The sequence below is a fragment of the Culex quinquefasciatus genome, chromosome 3, assembly GCF_015732765.1.
Source record: "Culex quinquefasciatus strain JHB chromosome 3, VPISU_Cqui_1.0_pri_paternal, whole genome shotgun sequence".
In the NCBI taxonomy this organism is placed as follows: Eukaryota; Metazoa; Arthropoda; class Insecta; order Diptera; family Culicidae; genus Culex; species Culex quinquefasciatus.
In genome coordinates, this window is record NC_051863.1 from 73394661 (window position 1) to 73412633 (window position 17973).

The 17973-nt window shown below is 36.8% G+C and overlaps 1 protein-coding gene across 9 annotated transcripts in view; it reads right to left on the reverse strand.

Annotated features, from left to right (window-relative positions):
* The window catches only part of LOC6048354 (zwei Ig domain protein zig-8), a 628146-nt gene that overhangs the window by 147102 nt on the left and 463071 nt on the right, over positions 1 to 17973 (reverse strand). The window lies entirely within an intron of this gene.

The window sequence follows — 17973 nt, forward strand, 5'->3', positions numbered from 1 at the left end:
TAGACGCCCGATTTGATGGCGTACTCAGAATTCCGAATAAACGTATTTTTCATCGAAAAAAACACTAAAAAAGTTTTAAAAATTCTCCCATTTTCCGTTACTCGACTGTAAAATTTTTTGGAACATGTCATTTTATGGGAAATTTAATGTACTTTATTGTGAATGTACTACATTGTCCCAGAAGGGTCATTTTTTCATTAAGAACAAAATTTTTCATTTTAAAATTTCGTGTTTTTTCTAACTTTGCAGGGTTATTTTTTTGAGTAAAATAATGTTCTACAAAGTTGTAGAGCAGACAATTACAAAAATTTTGATATATAGACATAAGGGGTTTGCTAATAAACATCACGAGTTATCGCGATTTTACGAAAAAAAGTTTTGAAAAAGTTACTTTTTGCGTTTCTCTTTGTTTCGTCGTCCGTGTCTGTCGCGGGTGATCATGAATAGAATAGACAAAAGTCCCTTTGACACCAAATTTCTATCTCATCACCGTTTCAGGCTGCAAATTATTGAAAAACACCTCTTTTTTCACATGTTCAAAAATGGAAGGGGTCGTACCGCCCCTCCGTTACGAGATATCAAAAAAAGGACCCCGGATTCATGATCAGGGACAAAAGTTACCCCTTAGGACAAAGTTTCACGCAAATCGAAGAGGGGTCGGGGAGTGCTGTGTGAGTTACCCTACTTCAAAAAATGAATTAAATTTTAAATTCCATATTTCATGATTTTGAAGCTTTAGAATTTAATAGTTTCGATTTTTGAATTTGGTGTTTCGTTTTTTTTTAATTATTATTCCAGCTTTCTGAATTTTTGTATATTTTAACTTTTTCCCTCCAAGAATTTCAACCTCGTGCTTCGTCACACTGTCTGAACTGTCAATCTTGGGGCAGTCACGAAAAGAATGCGCGATCTCCGTTCTTTAATTACTAGTTTTTACTATGATTAATGAGAAATACACGAATTACTGCAAGATTGTTGTGTTATTCTGGAATTATTGAATTACTTGCTCACAATTCAAGTGATTCCATATTAACTAAAGCTTTGGTACGGTGTCAGAAATTGTTTACATGAAAATTAATAGGCAATAAATAGATTAACAATAGGTTTATCGAAACAGTTTAACAGTGAGTTGATTCGGAATTTCAGAATTGCTTGCTCAAACTCCAGGTAATTCCAGACTAGTAACTTGTCTTACACGATGCTAGAAACCCCTTGGTTAAATTATTTTGTTGGATTTTTTAAAGACAGCACTACTAAAATAAGAGGCGCTGCAACCTTCCATCGGATGAGGAAGTAAAATGTCGGTCCCGGCCTTGGTTGTTAGGCCGTTAAGTCATTCCAGGTGTAGGAGTTGTCTCCATGCCATAAGTACAAACAACACACCAAACCAAGCATACTCCGGTGGAATCGCTGGCGGCGGTTGCAATCCGAAGGTCGTCAGTTCAAACACTGGGGTGGAAGGTTCCTTGGAGTAGAAAGAGGTTTGGGTGCTCTCCCCATTCAAGCCTTCGGACTCCAAGGTTCGAGCAGAAACTTGCAATAGAGACTACACAAGACCTGCAGGGGGTCGTTAATGTGGATGGTTTGATTTTGATTACTAAGATAATGTTGTAGTTCAAAAGTGATTCAAATCAAAATCAAACTTAAAAAATCAAACCATCCACATTAACGACCCCCCTGCAGGTCTTGTGTGGTCTCTATTGCAAGTTTCTGCTCGAACCTTGGAGTCCATAGGCTTGAATGGGGAGGGAACGACTCCCACAATTGGAATGACTTAACGGCCTAACAACAACTGAGGCCGGGACCGACGTTTTACTTCCCCATCCGATGGCAGGCTGGAGCAGATGGGAATCGAATTCATGATCATCCGCTAGCAAAGCGGACAGCGTAACAGATCACGCCTGCTGCCTTTTTGTCTACTTGCACACATAAAAAAATGAAAAAATCGCATTGGGGAAAGTTTGTCGAGTTTTTGTGACAAAAAGTTATTTACAAAAAAATGTGTAATTTTTTAAGGGGTGGATAAACACAAACATTACTTACATCTTTACCGAAGACACCAAATCAATCAGAGATTTTTTCCAAATAAAAATACAAAAAAAAATCATTGTCTGAAGTGCTAGAAAACAGCTCAGAACAATAAATACAACCCGTAATCCAGTCCTTCCCAATATCTCCCCCGTTGAACTTCATCAATCCGTCTCATCTAGGGATCAAGCCGCATTTGCCTATCTTCCCCTCTCAGCGGGCATGTCCCATAAATTACTTAATCTTCATCCGCATCGCCCCACCCAAATTAATGCCAACAGATTAGCGAAATTGGCTAACTTTATTTCCGTCGTTTTTCATGCCCCTTCGCGGACGATAACGGCCTCGAGGTTTTTCCGGGTACACCATTTTCTACCCGTCGCATTTCTCTTCTTGACTCCTCTCCCCCTCCCTTCGGGAGGTTATTTGTCACCCGTTACCGAAACTATTTGTGGACAACAACAACAACGACAAAAAAGGCCAGATCATGGGATGAATTCCCACCGGAAGGCCACGTCGCGTTCCGTCATCCGGATGGGCATGGGGAAAAATTTGCCGCAATGAAATTCTTATTCTCATCGGTGGGGCCGTTTCCGTTTGAGTTTTTTTTTCTCCCTCGGGAGAGGATGCCGGGTTTATTTTTCAATTGTTGGGGCGTTTGGACTGATTGAAAGTCCCACGGGTTGATCAATCTGCTGGTTTTGAAGAGAAGGTATACCGCTTGAACTCGGAAGTTCAACCGTAGCAAATGGCAGGAATGGAAAATAGGTCAACTGATTTGATTGAATAGATTGATTTCCTACCTTGGTGTGGATTGTAAACGTTTTCAAAGAAAACATTTTTCAACATAAAAGTTAAGCTAATTCCAAGACAGGGTTTCCTCAAGAAATCTTTACAGAGTAAATTACAACCTTTCACCACAAAAGGCTGAACCGGTTTGCTTGCACTTAAGCAAATACATTCCAAACATCAAACAGAGGCAATCCCCATGGAAATGGTCCAACATCGAAATTAAAATAAACTACCAGAGCACTCTGGCGACTTGACTTTGGCCACATCCGAACTGCAGTATGCAAAACATAACCTCACACAGACACTCAAAGAATTACACCATTACCAGTAAGTCTGTTTCCCAGTCTGCAGTGAACCTCTTGCTCAGATCCTCCTGGAAATTCCACCCCTCGCACCTTCTCAGCACCACGGTTCGTTAGAGCGGACCAACCCCCCATTCCCTCCTATTTTGGTCTAAAATAAAGCTTTTTCATCTTGTTACGCTTCGATCGTCCCCTCTCAAAGCCCCACGCTCGCTCTCGGTCTGTGTTTTTCCAGTCCAGCCAGGTATGAAAAAGTGTACCGAGCGAAAAGTGAGTGCAAGTGCACTGAGCTAAAAGGAGGGGGAAGCGCGGTGGTGGTTTGGGTTGCCAGAGTTATGCCAAGTCAAGTCACTGGGTGGAAGAGTGAGGTAGGTCTGGAGATGAGCTGGGGGAAAGGCTTGGTCTTGTTGGAATCACGTCTTCAATTTTGATTCCGAGTTGATAGTTGAAGTTATTTTATAGGCAATAGTAGCTTTTAAAGGTTTGAAACTAGATGGTGTAAAATCATCTCTATTGAGCAGTTCTCTAGGATTTCGGTCATTCGATTTTTTTTGTATTTTTTAATCCGACTGAAACTTTTTTGGTGGCTTCGGTATGCCCAAAGAAGCCATTTTGCATCATTAGTTTGTCCATATAATTTTCCATACAAATTTGGCAGCTGTCCATACAAAAATGATATGTGAAAATTCAAAAATCTGTATCTTTTGAAGGAATTTTTTGATCGATTTGGTGTCTTCGGCAAAGTTGTAGGTATGGATATGGACTACACTGGAAAAAAATGATATACGGTAAAAAAAAATTGGTGATTTTTTTATTTAACTTTTCATCACTAAAACTTGATTTGCAAAAAAAAACACTATTTTTATTTTTTTTTAATTTTTTGATATGTTTTAGAGGACATAAAATGCCAACTTTTCAGAAATTTTCAGGTTGTGCAAAAAATCTTTGAACGAGTTATGAATTTTTAAATCAATACTGATTTTTTCAAAAAGATCAGAAAATTTCACAAATGTTTCATATATTAACATTGAAAATCGGACCATTAGTTGCTGAGATATCGACATTAGAAAATTGTGGGTTGTTTGGGTGAGACTTAGAAAACATCAATTTTCCTGTTTTTAAACCTTTGCATTGCAATATCTCAGCAACTAAAGCTCGTATCAACAAAGTCCGAAGAAGCAAAATATAGAGAATTTTCTCAGCTTTTCAAAAATATTTTTTTTCCAAAAGTGTGCAAACATGTGCACTAATTTAAAAAAATGAAAAACTGCGACTATTTTGAAAAAAAGTCACCTAAAAATGGATTTAACTTGAAAACGGTGCACTTTATCAAAATTTCAGTAAAGTATTTTCTGATTGCAAATTTGATTTTACATCGAAAAATGAAGTTGAAAAATTTTTGCGACCAATATTTCGATTTTTTGAAAAAATCAGTATTGATTAAAAAATTCATAACTCGCTCAAAGATTTTTTGCACAACCTGAAAATTTCTGAAAAGTTGGCATTTTATGTCCTCTAAAACATATCAAAAAATAAAAAAATTAAAAATAGTGTTTTTTTGCAAATCAAGTTTTAGTGATAAAAAGTTAAATAAAAAATCACCAAATTTTTTTTTACCGTGTATCATTTTTTTCCAGTGTAGTCCATATCCATACCTACAACTTTGCCGAAGACACCAAATCGATCAAAAAATTCCTTCAAAAGATACAGATTTTTGAATTTTCACATATCATTTTTGTATGGACAGCTGCCAAATTTGTATGGAAAATTATATGGACAAACTAATGATGCAAAATGGCTTCTTTGGGCATACCGAAGCCACCAAAAAAGTTTCAGTCGGATTAAAAAATACAAAAATTAAAATTGAAGAAAAAAGACCGATTTCGTAGAGAATTGCTCTATTGTTAAGTGAATTTTCCTCCAAATTTTTAGGATATTTCTCAAAAATACATTCATCTTAAATAAAAAAAAGTCATTTTGTTATTTGTTTTTGCAGACTCGTCTTCAACTTTCAGCAAAACTACAGTAGAAACTTGATTATCCGAACTTTTCGCACAAAAGAAAATCACAAAAAAAACGTTATTTTTAGTTCTAATGTATAGAGAGCCTATATGGAGAGGCGAAATGTTACTCTCAGGGTTCCAATCGAACTGTCAATTCGGGGTTCCAATCGAGCAACAAGACCATGCAAGAACAAGGTCAGAATCAATTTAAAATAATTTTGGGCAGAAAAATGAGATTAACAACATTTACAAACATTGTAAAACTGTTGTTTTTATTAAAATGATAGTTTTTGTTAAGTTTGTGCTAGTTCGGTACAAGAAACGTGCCAGCACCAAAAAATACTATAAGCTTTTCAACCTTAAATTTGAATGACTTTGGGTGTTTCGAATTTCTCCCAGAACATTTCATTTCCCTATGTAGATCCCTACTAATGTAGGGTCGATGAGCTCATCCTGAAAAGATATTGACGATTTTAAATAATATTTTGGGCATGAAAATAATGTTTTCATCAACCTAAGAATCAATGGGTCAATCCACGATGTGTGGTTTGTCCTTTGACCGTTTAAGATTGATCTAGTAAATACCCCTTCGAATTTGGAACCGTTAGCCGGAGCACCCAAAAAAGGTTCCATGTGACCGGAAGTTGAACTGTCGGGGTCAGAAGATACATTGTTTACATCTTCAAAGTAGGAGGCTGTTCAAGCACAAGCATGACTTTTTTCTTACTGATAAATGAGCTGTTTTGTAATCAGTAGAATGTGTTTTATTTTGTCTAGTTTTCGACATTTTTTGCTGGAAAATTGGGTATGTTTTCAAGTTTTGATCGGTTAAAAGAGATCTTTCTTTTTTCGGATGACGAAGAACTGCGTCGAGGGTGTCATTCTTCGATGTCGCAGATAAATTCTCTAGCTGATTTTGGAATCCTGTAGCTCTTCTGGTCCTGCGAAAAAACATCGCATAGCTTTGCCAACAACTAGAGAAGATTTTCACTAAACCAGGTTTTCAAACGGAATCAAACAATAAAGACAGCTTCTGGATGGATACACCCGCATCGACACTATAAACAACATCAATTCATAATTATAAAAAAATCTCGCCTTCAACTTTCTTAAAATTTCTTGACTTCAACTCCAAGTTCTGAAAAGCCACACATTTTTCATTCTTGCCAAAAACAATCTTTTTTTTAAGATCGATAACAATACTCTCTACTTTTGGCGATCAATAAATTGGTTCCACTTTGGCAGGTTGAGGCCGTTTTGCGAACCACTTTTCAGCACCCAGGTAATATCTATCAGGAAATGGTGACTGATTTTGTTTAAAAATAAATGTAAATAAAGAATTGGTAAATATTCATCAGTTACTGATGGTGCAAACAGTGGAGATGGGGAGATGGATTTTGGTGGTGTTCTCTTTGTGTTGTGTTCGCGTTTGTGTTCATGTTAAAGTCATGCATGCAGTGGGGGGTCATTGTACTAATGAATATTGTTGCACGTTAGAATCGTGCGAGTAGCAGCGCCAGGAAGATGGATTTATAGTCGTGTTCGTTTTGTAATGTATTTGTATTAAAATCTAGCATGGTTCTTTGTGGTGATGGAATTGTTTTTGGTGATAGTGTTAAAAAATACAAACATTCAATTTACTTACATTGAGTCCAAAACTCCCTACAAACATCTATACCACTAGGTGACGTAATGATCTCTGCGCATTCTAGATAGATGTTTACTGACATACCTTCCAATCCCCGAGGTTAGCAAGGTACCGGCCAGGAGCCTCTTATCTTACTGGATAGTATTACCCGAGCAGACGGAAATAACTTGGGAATAACATTTTTTAATATTTGAAAATACTAGGCCAATAACATTTTACGTTATTTAAACTGAAAGCCCGACCATGGTAATTTTAAGAACATTTGCTAAAAATGCTGCTTATTAAATTAACTGCGGCATTTTTATAAAAGTAAACGCAAATATGGTAAAATGAACCATGCTTCCACAAAATTGCATGGTAGCAATTACGAAATCATTATCATTCTCTCCATATTGGAGGGTTAAAATTACCATACCGCTCACGACATAGTAAAACTGACTGCGTTAATCAGTCAATCCAAGCACGGAATGTTTTTAGCCAAAATACGTCGGTGCGTGTTCTCATTTTAACCCTACAATATGGTAGCAACTACCATGGTTGGGTTTTCAGTGTATAACAAGATTTGTTATTCGTTGTTATGATTTTTTTGTTATTGGAATGTTATTGTAATAACAGACTAATAACATTTTTGGTTATTCTTCGAACAAATCTTTGTTATTAATTTTTGTTATTTTAACAACTAATCCGATCATCCCAATAACAGTTGGAGTTATTCTTCCATAACAAAAAATGTTATTACAAAGTTGTTTTGGCTTTCAAACAATGTCAGACCAATAACAAATTTTGTTATGATAACATAAACCGTTATTAAACCATTATGCAGAAATGGATTTTTCAGGAAGATTCCATAACACTTTTTGTTATTTTAACAGAATTTGTTATTGAAATGGCATGATTTTTGTTATTACCGTCTGCCCGGGTACACGCTCACCTAAGGATCAAAACATGGTATCGTGTTGGAATATTGTAACCGGATGAGAGAGAGAGCTAATGCTAATGCTGATGCTTATGCTAATATTCATCAGTTACTGATGAATTTTCATCAGGTTCACATTTTTAAGTAAAATGAATCATAAAAAGAGGTAATATTCAACTAACAAAAATTTCAATCTTCCAAAATTAACCTTTTTTTCTGTGTACATCGATTTTACTAAACACAAAACCTTCATAACTTGAAACAGGGTTGCCAGATCTTCAAACTTTTGTACTTGTTGAGCAGGTGTCTTAGTTATCTATTCAACTATGTACATCATTATGGTATTTGAAACGATTTCCGGTCACTTAGCTAACATTTTTATCGAAACTTCATAAAAATAAAATGGTACGTATGGGACCCCTAAACCGAATTAAATGAGCAATTTTCTACTAAATCGGCCGACTTACTTCATTTTGTAATAATTGTTTGTATTGTTTGATTTAGTGGTCAAACTTTTAATGACCTTCGCTACGACCAAAGAAGTCATATTATGTCATAAGATTACCCACACAAGGCTCCATACAATTCTGGCAGCTGTCCATAAATAAACTAAACTATTTGGTTGTTGCCTTCCTCACTGTTTACCAACAATTGATTATTCGATGGGTTTGGGCACAAAATTCATCTAGATCCGCAACAGAAAAAGTAAACAAATATCACTTAAGAGGTTAATACTCGAGACAGTGTTGCCAGACCTTCAACAGTTTGGTCTTGTTGGAAAAGTCTTTTGATTACCTAACCAATAGTGGGACGTATGATGGATCCAGACATTGTTTAAATAAATTCAAGTGAGATCCGGTTTCAAAAAAGTACATTAATATCACATAAGTGGGCATAACATGAGACAGGGTTGCCAGGGTTCAGTGTTTTGGACTAGTTGGAAAGGTCTTTCGATTATATAACCAACGGTGGGTCGTATGATGGATCCGGACATAATTCCAATACATTTAAGTGAGATTCGGCTTCAAAAAAACTACATAAACATCACTTAAGTAGGTATAACTCGAGGCAGGGTTGCTAGATCTTCACTGTTTTGGACTCGTTGGAAAGGTTTTTTGATTACTTACCAACAGTGTGTGTGTGTGGGTCGGGGCAACTTTTCCCGATTTCGTGTGAGTTGGTAGAGAATTACCCATATGCGTCGCACCTCGCAACGCCCGAGACGCCATTTGATTTTGCCGGGGCCGATGGGCCGATTTTTCGAAAAAATGCCAAACTTGGAAGGTCTGAACCGAGCTTAATGGTGCTCCAAACTTCAATGTTATATGTACCAAAAGATGCGCAAGGATCTGGCCTACACGCTAGTGATGTTTTTGGGTAAACGCATTAGTGGCCAAAATGCCTCAAAAAAAATATTGTTGAAAAAATGTATTTTTACGGCTTAAATCCCTTTTAAAATTGAAGGGCGAAGCGCCAGCTCCTGTTACGTCCAATCAAGCTTATATTTGGGATTTGGGCTTAGTATGCCCACCGGAACAAACTCCTGAATGCCCGCCAAAAAATCAATTTTGTTGCATCCTAGTATACATGAAGGTGGGTCTACGAGCTTTCTGTGAAAAGTTTATTAAGCAGGATTATAGCCTTACCTCAGTGAGGAAGGCAAAATGGTACGTAAAAAAGCGAAAATCTATATATTTTGAAGGAATTTTCTGATCGGTTTGGTGTCCTCGGCAAAGTTGTAAGTATTGATGAGAATATTTAGAAAAAAATGGCACACGAAAATAATGTTGTCTATTTTTCACAGATGTTTATTAAAAAAAACATTTTCCTACTTTTTGATTTTTTTTATGTTTTAAAGGCCAAGAACCCCAACTTTTGAGGCATGGATAAGTTTGGATAAAAATTCTGCTGCCGAACTATGGTTTTGAAAAAAAAAAATAACTTGGATATGTACCTTGCAACTTAAATTTTGACTGAAACTGAAAAATTCCAGTTTTTCGATTTTTTAAAAAAATAGTTTCCATGATGGTACCGATTTTTTTTCGAAATATCTAGAAAATTTCCATAAAAATTTCCTAAGAGACATTGAAGATTGGACCTCTTATTGCTGAAACACAGCGAATAAGAGCGAATTCTAGTTTCAATATCTCAGAATTTTATGGTCTTATCATTAATGTTAAATGTTAAATTTTGGAATCAACTCGAATATTTTTTCGAAAAGATCAGAAAATTTCACAGGGAAGGTCCCCAAAAAATTTGAGCCAAATCAAAAAATAACAATAAAATCAATTTTCGGGTTTGGTTGAAAATTGCACAAATGCAACTCGGTTTGATTGCCTCAGGGAGGAAGATACAAATGAGGTATGTTAAGTTACTGGAAGAAACATTTTCTAGGAAACGGTTTTTTGACAGTAAAATTTGCAATACTTATCACTTTCAGTAATGACATTAATCGGTTTCCAAATAACTTAAAAAAAATGTAAAACAATTGATAAAATTGATCTGTAATTGATTTCAGATTGAAAAAAAATATAATAAGTATAAACCAAACTTCACCCAGTCCAAGCTCTGCCCTAGCTCCAGAGTGCCCCCGAGAGTCTTTTCTCTGCTGCTGCTGCCGGATTCCGGTCACGGTTCCACCAGTAGGGGCACCAACAGAGGAAGGTAGGAATCGGTTTTCGAGGAAGGACCCCGGCACAAGGATCGTGAAATGCACAGCAAACATAAATATAATAGATGTGCATTTTGCAGGGAATCGCAAACGACAAAGATACCTTCGGACGGTATCTGGAGGGGGGGGGGGGAGGGATTGGTCGGACTAGGCTTGGGGAGGGGGAAGGTTCCTCTGGCTCCAAATTGCACAGACGGAATTGTATGCATGGTGAGCTATGGAGTGCACGCACCCTAACGAAATGGAACCCGGGCTGGAACTGGTCCTGGCACATACAACGCACACACACACAGAGGGCACTTCATCTTTCCCACATGCCACCCTGGCCATGATCCTGAGTGCCCTCTTCTGGGGTGGGCAGAGCTGGCCAGGGCACAAACCTGGAACTGAATTGTGCTTATGTGTACAAATGTTTGTAATTTATTCCGTGCTCTCATTTAAAATTAAAACCCATTTGTTTTCATTACCGAGTGCGGTTTTTAGGCAGCGGAAATCGGATGCCTCTGGAAAGCTTTTTTGGGGGATGGCCCCACGAGGGCTTTCGTCAGGTTTATATAATACAATCTCGATAAGGGGCAAAATACCTGCTGCGGTGGTCCGGGAGGGGACGACGGCTATTAGTGATGCTGAATTTTTATGAAATTATTATTCCGGTAGTAGCACACTTTATTATCGTCATTATCTGGCTGACTGTGTGGCAACGTTATGTTTTAGCTCAACATTAGAGTAATGATTCACTTAGGGCAGGGATCTCATATGGTTTTAAGTGGGGATAAATTAGATCTTGAGCAGTGGTTTTGCAAACGTTGCATGCCATTTAAACTTATTTATGACTCTAATAACTACATTTTATCAGAAAGATCTATGCAATTTCTAAGAACTCTTTGCGTTCTCTTGGACGTTGGTAACCAAGACCCTTCTTTCATTTAATTTTAGAAAATTTTAAACCGCTAAAGGTTGACTCTCAAAACGAAATTTATTTTGCGCTGTCAAATGGAATGATTTTACTTTTTGTAAGACATCGTAAGTATTGGTATTGTTCATAGTTAAAGAAAAGATTAATTACTTTTGAATCAATTTATGTTTGAAAATAGAAGGAAATTTGCATTTTTTTTTGAAAACCCCACTTATTGTTTAAAAATAACTATTTCAACAACATAGGGTATTTGTCCCTATTTTGGGTCTACTAAGCCGAGCGCACTTTTTATTTGATGTATGCTCAAAGGCTGCTATAGGCAGCCTTGCTTGTATTACAGGAATAAGTTGTTTTTTTAATGCTAATGCTCTTACTTATTCACATTTTTGACAAAAATTCTTTATATTTCTGTATAACCCCAGAAACTAAAACATTTTTTGCCCTATTTTGGGATTATTGCTTCTAGCATACAACCTTCTTTGTGCATATTTTCGGTCTACCTTCTGATAGGCGAAAATCTCGAAGCACGTGGCGAACTTTTTTGACATACGGTTCAGCCCAAGCTCGTACAGTGCAGCCGCACAAATTCGATCGACAAACATGCTCAACTATTGTGTTGTTTTAAGCCTCAAATCAACATTAGAATGATTGATTCACTTGCATTACGTGCATAATTAGCTTGGACATGATTTATATCATTCTTTACGAGTTTTAAACATAATTGGACATTTGTTGTGTAGCCGAACAACAAGCCCGTAACATGCAAAAAGACTGTAACTTGTGGAAAGCGCACACACACTGTCACAATTTGTAAAAGTGTCAAATGGACTGAATATAGATCCATTCTCTCCGAAATGGACGAAGTAACTTTAATCAGTTATTTTATTGATTTGGTAGCAGTTTAGTGATTGTTTTTGCAACGGGATTGTACAACCCACAAAAAAACATATTATCAAGTGGCAGATTCCTGCCAGATTTGGTGAAATGCTCAATTTTGATAAATTAAGTTTGGTAGACCCAAAATAGGTACTAGGCCCAAAATAGGGACAAAATACCCTAGTTCGATTTTGCTTAGGGCACCCTCACAAAACCATTGCTGAAAAATAGTTCAAAGATAGCATTTTTAAAATTATTTGAGGAGGAATCCATCAAGTTGAAGTGCTTGAATAGTACTTAATGCCACCAGTTGCTAAAAGATTATTAAAAACTAAGAAGAGACAACGAGATGCATAGAGTATGTTCATGTTTTAGTCAATCCACTGTTCAAATCAAAGCAAAAATATTACTTTTGCATACTAGTTCTTAAAAAAGTTATAATTTTCAGCACCCGTTTCAGTGCAGAAAAGTACGCATTTTAATCCCTTGTACCGAAAAGCACAACTTTTTGTTCTGATATTTTTGGTGGACTGTTTTGTCATTTGAGAATGACAGGATAAATAAGAATTTTCATAACGGAATTGAAAAAAATATATTTATAAAACGTTTCCCTAACATAACAAAACTAAACATTAATAACATTAAACTTCAAATGTAGTTACCGTAATCTGGGGTGAATCGGGACTACAGTATGAATAGGGATAGCAGTTTTTAGAGCACTTAGAGCTTTTAAATTTGGAAATGGATGTACACATTTTGTTGGCCTGAGTCTGTTCTAACCGAAACTAACCAGACAAATCAAAATAATGTGCGCCAACATGGATAAAACTGCTGTCCTAATTCACCTCATTTGTCCCGATTGACCTCAGTTTACGGTACTTGATTTGTGAAAGTCATTTACAATATTGTAGTTATGACACTACTTTAAATAGTTAGAAGTATTTTTTGCCTTCCTCACTGAGGTAAGGCTATAATCCTGCTCTGAAAATGAACTTTTTATTAAAAGCTCCTAGACCCACCTTCATGTGTACATATCAACTCAGAATCGAAAACTGAACAAATGTCTGTGTGTGTGTATGTGTGTGTGTATGTATGTATGTGACCAAAATTCTCACTGAGTTTTCTCAGCACTGGCTGAACCGATTTTGATCGAACCAGTTGCATTCGACTTGGATTAAGTTCCCATACATTGCTATTAAATTGTTTGAAGTTTCGATAAGTAGTTCAAAAGTTATGTAGAAAAACGTGTTTTCGCAAATATCCGGATCTCAATTATATGGATCCATCATCCGACCCATCGTTGGTTAGGTAATTGAAAGGCCTTTCCATTGAGTCCAAAACATTGAAGATCTGGCAACCCTGTCTCGAGTTATGACCTTATTTATGTACTTTTTTGAAGCCGGATCTCACTTAAATGTACGTAAACTATGTCCTTTTCCGTTAGGATGGTTCCCGCTTCGCAGACCGTTAACTGGCACATATCGCTCCTCTAAAACGCACCCATCTAAATCGTACCGGAAGTGCTGCTACAGATAATCTGCCAACCACCGAAACACAATCCGAACCTGGTTACCCGATTAGGGGTGTAAAAGAAACAGAAAAAAAACTTGTTCTTAAAAATCAATCATTTCGAGCCACCTTAAGGTGTATTACCGTAATCTGGGGTGAATCGGGACTACAGTCTGAATAGGGATAACAGTTTTTAGAGCACTTAAAGCTTTTTAAATCGGAAATGGATGTACACATTTTGTTGGCCTTAGTCTGTTTCAACCGAAACCAACAAGAAAATCAAAATATTGTGCTCCAACATGGTTAAAACTGCTGTCCCCATTCGCCCCATGTGTCCCGATTAACCCCAATTTACGGTAATAAATCTTTGTACAATATGTAACAATAGATCTTCGCTTTAGTATTTCCAAATTATTTTCAATTGCACACTGGTTATATTTGTTTCAGCGAACGATTGGAGCACAGTTAAGAAAGGAGCGATTCTGAAATTTGTGGTTGAGTTTGAAATATTACATAGCAAGCAACTGGCGTGTGAGATCGGGGAGATCTTATTCTTCGTGAACGTGTTGAAATAGGCGTGGGTGAACGTGCGCCGTCTGTCGATCGGGAACGTCCAGGAGGGATTAGTTGCGATGAGCAGCGTTGTCATCATGAAAACGAGCAGCGTGTTTCAAAAAAGGGATTTATTTGTGTCGGACATGTCCATATTACACGACATCGATGTTCAAGTCCAGGTCCCACGACATACTGTGGAAGGACTGCAGCAACAATCCCTTCTGTACAAAATGCCGCACGTTGTTTTCGAGCTCAACGAACCTAGAAATTCACGTCTCGAGGGACAAATGCGAAGATCTGAAGCAAAGCGAGATGCGTTGCGTGAAATGCGGGAAGGCCTTCAAAAATAACAAATATTTAAAAAGGCATTCCAGCAAACAGTGCCTGAAACTGGTGATGCAACAACGCTACACCATCGATGAAAAGAAGGCAATGCCGGACATCATCCCGCAGTGCTCGTACTGCTTGCGCTATTTCATCGAACAAAGCGAATTGGATGCGCACCTCAAAAAACGTGCCAAATGTTGCATTACGTCAGAAAAACTGCTGAAAGATCCTTCTGCAATTCGTTGCACAAAGTGTCTGATGGTGTTCACGTACGAAAAAACAATGAAAGTACACCGAGACAATAATTTCTGTCGAACTCAAACACTTTGCACAATATCCGGCATAAGGTAGGATGCAGAGGCCAAGTCTTCCGCATACCTATTTTTCCGGAGGACGACTTATATATGATTTCGGCCCGCTACTTTCCCTCTGTTTTCGCGACCGGCACTCAGGTACTTGACATTCGCGTCCGTGAGTGGGAAGCGCTCATTTTGCTTGCAAAATCTCTGCATTTTGAAAATATTTTAAAACATTCAATTGTTTCAATAGTTAAACTATTTTGCCCACAATGAAAGTTTTATAGCAAATTGCTGAATAACTTTCAAATCGAATGGAACATAAATCGTGTCGATTCGATTAGAGGGAAGGAAGATATAAGCGTTTGACGGATGACGCAGTGGATCTTTCTCCAGAGGACGACGACGACGAAGCGAAATTTGCAAAACCTGGAAACAATAGCCACCCAGCCAAAAGAAGATCACGCAAGAAAAAATACAATTCCTACTCAGACTGGGAAAATTAATTCACCTATTTGTATTTTCAAAACCAATGAAACTATATTTTATTAAAACAAAAAAAAAATGCTGCTTTTTTATGAAATGGAAAAAAAACACTGACGAGTTGATATTCTGTTCGTTAAGGTGAAACGGGAAGATGAAACCACGCCAGGTCATTGCCACTGGTTCAGATCGCAAAATTAAGTGTAATATGGATTTTATGAAAAATGGTAAAGTTTTGTAGCTTTTGCCGTCTTCAGAAGAGTTGTTGCTAATGTAAAATGGGCAACTCCCTTATCATTATGGCACGGCGTCGGGTACACGCATACACTCTCTCACCTAATCGGCCCGTCTTTTCATGTGTCTTTCAAGTGCTATAGGGACGTGGCGTTACATCGTGCTGCCATCTGGTTTTTTGAAGTGCAAGAGTGGAAAAGTGCTGAGTCATCGTCTAAAAAAAGACGGCGTCTTATCTCGCCCAGCAAAATGAAGTCGATAAAGTAGACGGTTTCGATGGAGAAAAAGTGGAAAACGTGATCTAAAAATAGCGATGCCATCCCTCTATAGAAAGGCCCAACAACAGTAAATTGGGCGATCCCACAAAAGATCTAAGTCAGGGGTGCCCAACCTTTTGGCCCTGCGGGCCAGATCTGATTTTTCTGATGGAGTAGCGGGCCGGAACTAATGTTGAAACAAGTTAAAAAAGAAGACAATCTTTTTTCATAATATAATTTTGAAAAGGTTCTTTTAAAGTAAACAAATCAATAAACGAGTATTGCAAATAAGATTCTTGGTTTTAGAAAAAAAATATCAGTAAAAAATGTGTATTATCATCATTGATTATAAAAAAATATCAAAAATTCATTGGTCGTTGCAAATTTTTCAAAAGCTTAATTACTCCAACACAACAATATATTTCAAAAATCAATGAGGCATTATAAAATTTATTAAAACCAAATTCGGATCAAAATCACCTTACAAAAAAAACACTTTTTACGTTGTTGTTCAAATTTATAACAAAATATTTCAAAATGGTTTTAAAAATGTTGAAAAATGTATATTGAATAGTTTAAAATTCGCTACTTCTCAAATTTCAGTAAACTATTGAAATTTATGAAAAAAAAGTTTTGTCCCTGATTTCTTGACTCATTTTAATATGTTTTTGTTCATAAATGAAACAAATATTTTCAGTGATTTTTCTTTTCAGATTGAATTATTTTCTTTTTAACAGTTGTTTTCAAAAATTCCAATATTTTTTGCTTACTCATTTATTAAAAAATATATTTGAATCATGTTCTTCAAAACAGAAAAGCATCAATTTGTATTAAAAACTGAAAGAAGTTTAAATTTAGTGTCTTTTTATACATTTTTTGACAAAAAATCTATATTTCAACGAATTGGATAATTTAGTTTCCTGTGCCATTTTTCAGTTTAATATTTAGTATAAAAATGATAAGAATTAATTTCAATTATAAAGAATGTTAGATTTTGAAAAACAAAAGACAAAATTCAAATAAATGTTGGAACAGCAACATTTTATTGCAAAAACAAAAAAAAAACAAACAGAATGTTTCTCATTTAATTTTAGTTAAAACAGTTTTTTTTATTTATACACTCATTTTATTAGTTGAATATTTTATGAACAGCCTTGAGTTGAGGGCCGGTCATAGAACTATTTTGAAAAGCCGTCGCGGGCCGAATGAATTGCCTTGACGGGCTGGATCCGGCCCGCGGGCCGGGCGTTGAGCAGGCCTGATCTAAGTACTGGTCGAGGTGGAAGATTACTCAGACAGAAAAAAAAATCGTGAACAACTGAGTTGGTAGGCCGGGGTGCCAGTTTGTGTGCGAGCTTCTTCTGAGGGCCCGTCTGGTTCTTGTACTGGCCAGACAATTCTCAGTGATCTCAGAATATTAACAAATACCCGGGACAGATATATGTTGTATCAGCAAACACAGCTAAAAAAGTAGTAATCCAGCTGCGTGTAAAAGGCCTGGGTGTAAAATTAATATTGCTTTATTTTATGCAATTTCATGTGATTTTACACCCTGAAATCAGTAAGGGAAGCCTACTTGACCGAAATGTCAAGCCCATATATGCGTTTATTCTTACAACTTTTCATCGGTCTGATGACCGAGCGGGCTTAGGCGTCAGTCCTTACTGTTGGGGCTGGATTTGAATCCCGTCGGTTGTTTTTTTTTTGTGTTTGTACAAAAATTGTACATGCAGTGTGTAATATTGTCTTTTTTGACGAAGGTGATGTGCATGTTATTTTACCATCGGATTTTTGCTGTGATAACCCAAGTCCGACGATCATCCTTATCGTCACTTATTGTTCAACGAACAACATAATATTAGTATATAAATAATTATCTGTAATTGTTTAAGATGCTCATCCTTAACAGAATCTCACTGGATTGTGCAAGCCGTCCGAGCCTCACCTCAAAATAAACATAGAGGTAGGTTCCCAGCTTTGCTGTGGAGTGAGAAATTCGGAATTAATTAAAGTCTTATATAAACTATACTTTCCCATAATTTCGCTCTCGGCCATAGTGTATTGGATTGGACCACACAAATAAACCCTTTTTTATTTGCAACAACTCTTCTGAAGACAACAAAGCTCAATCATTTTCTACTTATTTTTGCGATCTGAACA